Genomic DNA, 6000 nt, shown 5'->3' on the forward strand with positions numbered 1-6000 from the left:
CTCTGCATACAGAGGTGGAGACCTGGCCACCAGGAAAGCAGGCCAAGTGCTGGGAGATCAAGGCAGGCGACTCCCATGAGGGAGGCTGCAGAGTGCAGGGAGACACGGCCTCAGTCTGAGACCCCACTGGGAGAGGAAAAAGCATTGCCACCTGCAGGGTATGTGGAGGCTCCTTCAAGTTTCTCGGGCCTTGCCACGGTGTCCTAGTGGGGGCCTGGGGGGTGATGTTGCAGCCAGCCCTGGGAGACACTCCAGTTCAGGGCTCTGCGTGGTGGCCACAGTCTAAGCATTGGGAGAACAACTCCCACAAGGCAGGACAGGCCATCCTGGCCTGTGGGAGAAACTTCTCCCATGGCTAAGGAAGAAGGAGTGGCCGGGAGGAGACAGGGTTGATAGGTTTAAGAGAGATAGGGCGGGGGAAGCATGTTCCCTCTTCAGCCATTGGAAGGGTGCGTATGAGCTAAGCTTAGCTTAGCTACAGGGAGAACTGTGAAGCAGGTAGAGTTATGGTCAGGCATAAGGAAGGACTTCCTGGCTGTCAAATAAAATGAGCGCAGCAACAGTGCAGGATGGGCGTGGGGGCTGGAGAACCAGCAGGCATCAGGGCAGGGGCCCATGTCTGCCAGGCCTTCTTGCCCCAGCCAGGGCATGCGGGATCCAAGATTCCATCCTTCATCCACAACTACCCTCCTGTCTTAGTCATTTGTGCTGCTATAACAAAATACCTACGTAATTTATACATGATGGAGATTTATTTTTCACAATTGTGGAGACTGGGAGTCTAAGATCAAGGCACTGGAAGCCTGTTGGCTCTCTGCTTCTAAGACAGTGCCTTGTTGCTGTGTCCTCACGTGGCAGAAGGCAGAAGGGCAAAGGGGACGAGGGCAGTCCTTCAACCTCTTTCGTAAGACCACTAATCTCTTTCATGAGGGCTCCAGCTTCACGACTAAATCACCTCCTACCTCTCAACGCTATCACATTGGTGATTGAGTCTCAACATATGAATCTTGGGGGACACACTCAGATCATAGCTTCGTGTATCCAAGAAACATTTTTCAGTAGGCCTTCTTTGCCTCCCCAAGCACTGTCCCAACCTGGTGGCACCTCCCATACCACACACTGTGGACATTAGACCTTCCCTGTGTCAGTGTCCTCCCAACTCCAATCTCTCTCCTAAGAGCCCCACCTGCTTCCTTGTCATTTCTTCTTGTGTTCCCATTAGGGTGCCTCAGACTCAACTTGCCCAAGTCAAGTTCATAATCTATATGACACCTCCACCCCTCCATAAAGCCTGTTTCCCCCAGGGCTCCCTGTCTCAGTGAGCATGGCCACTGTGTATCCAGCCAGCCTTTTCTCCCTTTCCGTAATCTTCATGTCTAATCCATCGCTCTGGGAAGAGTTAATTCTGCAGCTGTAGCAGAAAGACCTGAAACAGCAGTATCCAAAAAAAATAGAAACTGACTTCTTTCTCACATAAAAGTTTGAGTAGACAATTCAGGGCTCTGCATCCTCCATGAATAAATTCAACCTCTTGGCATGGCATCCGCAGCCATCATCCAGGCCTGCTCACCTGCCAACTCCATTTCACAGCCCTCTTCTTCCAGTACTTTACCTCCCAAAGTGTGTATCATTCTTCCTACACCTCACACTGGGGCGTGTCTCTGTGCAATCAGCTGCCAGTCTCTGAGTCACCTGATTGGCCCAGGGTAAACTTGCTAAGGTCTCCAAGTGAGTCTCTGCAAGCTCACTTCACTTGACCGAGGTGAGAGGTGAGGTCCTACTGCCTCCCTCGGGTGCCCCCAACAAAGGTATCCTCAGAGGTTTTTACCTTCTAAAGTCCTCACCTTCTCTCCCATCACCTGGAGGTGGTGGTGGGCAATGTTGGAAACAGGTTTGAGGCCACTGCCTTTGCAATTACTGCATAGTCAATCTCTCAAAATCATTCTCAAGGGAGAAGAAGATGGGCAATGCTGGACATGCATTTGGGTGTTTTTAATGTCACAATGATGGTCAATGGCACCAGCATCTGGAACCAGGACTAGACTAAGGATGCTTAGTTTGCATAGTTTGCTTGGCAAAGGGCAGCCTGGCAATAAAGAAGAAGTGTCCTGATCAACATGTCTACAGTGCCACTCTTGAGAATGAACGTGGGGTTAGGCGGCAGAAGCATCGGGTAGAATCAGCGTTGTGACCTAGATTAGAACGAAGGTCTCTTTGCCCACAGTCAAGAGCTCCGTCATGGCATAGTCCCACTTCTCACCAAAAGAAGATGAATCACATAAGAGATTTTGGTGAGGCACGGAATGAGGAAGACTGTATAGGGGATGGACGGTCCTTCTCTGTGACCCTCACATTCTCTGGTTGTATGGGCCAAGTGAAGCTGGCCATACCGTCCGTTTGTAGTGTCACCTTCACAGCACCTGGGATGTGGGCTACAGTTTCTCACTTCTCCAGCCAGGGGATGGGAGCTCAGAGAGGTCTTTGGTCATGTCCATCCTTTCCAGACAGGACTCCCTGGAGCTTCTTGGAGCCAGCACATGTGTCCGACAGAGTGCCCAAGGGGGAAGCCTCCAGCTCTGCTGTGTGGCCATATTCATGGGAAGAGGCAGCTGTCCCTCCACCTTGGAGATGCCGAAAGGAGAAGCAAGGAACATACGGACTCAGATTTATTTGTTATTTGGGTTACGGAATTCTTCTTCTAAAAGTTCCAGACTCATGAAGGAAAAACAATGAGGGAAGGGAAGACAATTTGGGAGACCTGAGTGAGGCACGGGGCTACTGATGGGTTTAGGGGCCTTCATCTGTAGCTCCGTCTCCACTGGTCAAGATCATCAAGGTCAGCATCTCCACTTCCGGCGCCACCAGGGCCACCTCTACGGTCACTCGCACCCTCACCATGGTCAGCACCTCCACCTCTAACCTTGTTGATTCTATCTGCATCACCTGCATCTTTACTCTGGGTGAGGTCCACCACCTTGTCCACCAGCCTCCTTCCAGATTCTCTTTCCCACACTGGAAAGAGCTGGCCATGCAGCTTTGGAGCGAGCTACTCCTGGAGAAGAAGACCCTTCCCCACCAAGGAGGGGACGAGCAAGCCTGCTGTAGGCTTTGATAGGGAATTCAGCCAAGATCTTTGTAGCTGTAGGTTTCCAGAAGCCAGCATGTCTAGGGGACTCTATTTAAAGGAAGCCTACTGGTCTTTTGGATTCTTTAAGGTGAATCCTGTTTCCAGAGTTCTGTGGACTCATCTAAGCATTGTTTGGGGAACCTGTAGCTGTTATCAGGGCTCTGTCTTGAATTAGGGTTAAAGGTTAGTCTGTGGCCAGAGCAGGAACTTGTTCTGAGACTGGGATCAGAGGCCAATCTGAGACGGGGTCAGGGTTGAGGGTCTGGCCTGGGTCAAACCTCTGGAGGGGGTTGAGTTAGTTCTTGGGGTAGAACTAGTGTCCGGGCTCTGTCTAATATTCAAAATTTCTTACAAAGTACCACCATTTTGCCCTGGGTCAATCCGTTTCCTTGTGGGATTCTTCCACTCTCCAGCCCCCCTTGGCACCACCGTCCTTTAGCCCTTAGTTCCTTGGGGCTCCAGGCACAGCCACGCTCCTGCTGTGGGGTCAGGACTTCAGAACAAGATAGAGAACCTTCTGAATCCAGAGCCCTCTGTAGCCCGAGCCCGCATTTGGAGAAGGAAAGGGCACAGCCAGGGCCTGGTGCCTGCCAGCCCTGGCAGCTGGATGAGCAGCTGTAATAGGATTAGGGCTGGCTGTGCCCGCCTCCCTGCCTGCCGCCCCAGAGCCTCCCTCCCTCCCTCGCCTCCTGATCAGGATGCAGCCCTGGGCTCTACCTACCCCGGCCAGGCCAGCTTCATTGTCCTCTGCTTCCCTGGCGCCGGTGCCTAGCAACCCTCACAGGAGAGCCCTTTCCCACCGCCATGCTGGCCCCTCACCCTGCCACTCTGCTCTGAGCACACACCAGCACCACTTGTCTTTTTATCGCTGCAAAAAAAGCCAGTGAAAGGGAGCCAGCTGGTCTAACCAGACTCTCCCAGTGATCTGATTCCCAGAGAGTCTTCTGAAATGCTGGGCTTCCTTTCTAAGGTTCATACGTCCTATCAGCAATACTCAGATTACATTTGAAGATTCCAGAGTTTTATTCTGGAATTTCCAAGACCTGGAGTCCCTTCTAGGAATCCATGAATTCTAGAATTCCAAGGTTTTAGGATGTGAGTCTTAGATCATTTAATTGTATTCTAGAATCTGGTTAGTGTATTTCAGAGGCGTCTGTGATTGCAGAAGTGGAGTCTGTGGCCCCGAATCGGGGTGAGAGGGGTTAAGAGAGGATGGGAACATGGAAGCTGCATGTTTATTCTCTGCATTTTATTGCCGCTTCTGAAGAGTGGAGAGGGGGATCAACCTGCCACCTGGGGAGAGGGAGGGGGGATTCATTCACTGACTCAGAAATCACTGTCCTGCTGCCCTGAACTCTGAGCTGGCAGCAATGAGCACAGGTAGGCCCTGCCCGTGAGCAGCTCGCATTTGCTTTGAGGAGACAGATCTGAAACAAACACGCAAACAAATACGCGACATGTCAGAAAGGTCCTATGAAGAGAAAGAGCAAACAATGAATCATCGATACTTTATTGTACTTACTCTGAGCTAGGCATTGTTCTAAGTGCTTTACCTGGATTAACTTAGTTAAATTTTACTATACCATTAAAAGGTAGATGGTATTGTCAGCTCCACTTTATAGATGTATAAACTGTGGCACAGAAGGTTAAATAACTTGTCCAAATGGCAGAGCCAGGATTTGAGCCCGGTGGTCGGGCTCCAAACTCTACGAGCAGCCACTGTCTTCCAACGCAGGGCTGAGGGTAGAGCGTGGTTGTGGGGCCAGCCCTCACAGGGCGGGCAGGGACATGCGAACACAGCCTTGGAGGTGAGGGGAGGTGCATGTGGGTATCTGGGGAAGGGGGCTTGGGGCAGGTGTGTCCCTCAGGGAGTGAGGCAGATCCCTTCTTCCAATAAGGAGGACCAGTGTTCTCTGTGCTCTGGGGCCAGAGGAAGGCTTTCCCCTGGGACCTGGAGGGAGCGGCAGGCTCAGAGAGATGCGTATCCCTGAGGTTGCACAAAGATCCCATTGCCAGCTCCAGTCAGATTCCTCTGCGTCCTCTGTTCCCTGGCCACTGCGGATGGCTCCCCTCCTTTCTGGAGAAGTGTCCTCAGAACACAAAAGAAAGCTAAAAGAGACAATCCCCTTGTGACAGGACTAATCGGGCTGGCTAATTATGAGTAATTAGAAATACCTCTCCCCTTTGTGGGTGGCCCTCTCCCAGTGTGAGACGGAGTGAGGACTTAATTCCCCTGGCAAGCAAGGGGGCCTGTGCGCAGTGGCCCCCTGAGCCTGCTGTCTGTCCTGCCTGCAGACACAGGCAACGGGGCAGAGAAGACAGAGCTTCAGGGACATCAGGGTGGAGCAGAGACAGCCAGCAGCATCTTCCAACAAGTCACCTCCCCTCTCTGAGACTTGGCTTCTCGTCGGTGAGCTGGGATAAGGAATCCCTGGTTGCACAGCTTTAGGACGGTACAAGGAGACAAGCCATAAGATAACTGAGCATGGGGCCACAGTAAACGGTAGTGCTGATCACCGTTTCAGCTTTGTCACCTGTTGCTTCAGGTGACTTAAAAGAGTTCTTTTCTTTCTTGGGTCTCTGTTTCCCCATGAGGTACAATGGAGGTAGGGGTTGGTGACTCAGTCAATTGATAAATACTTTCTGAGCACCGAATTTATGTCGAGCACTGGAGATGGGACAAGACCCACACAGGCTCTCACCTCAGGGAGCTCCGTCACTGGGGTGCCCCCGCCCCTGCGCGGACCACGCGTTCCAGGCTCTAGAGGAAGTGGGTTGTGGTAGGCTGGTTTCCAGGGTTTCCAAGGTTCCTGCCCCTGGCGTAGGAGCCCTTATGAGCAAGCCCCTCCTCTCGAATGCCAGCGGGACCTACA

The sequence above is a fragment of the Propithecus coquereli genome, unplaced genomic scaffold, assembly GCF_000956105.1.
Source record: "Propithecus coquereli isolate 6110/MARCELLA unplaced genomic scaffold, Pcoq_1.0 Scaffold156, whole genome shotgun sequence".
Taxonomy (NCBI): domain Eukaryota; kingdom Metazoa; phylum Chordata; class Mammalia; order Primates; family Indriidae; genus Propithecus; species Propithecus coquereli.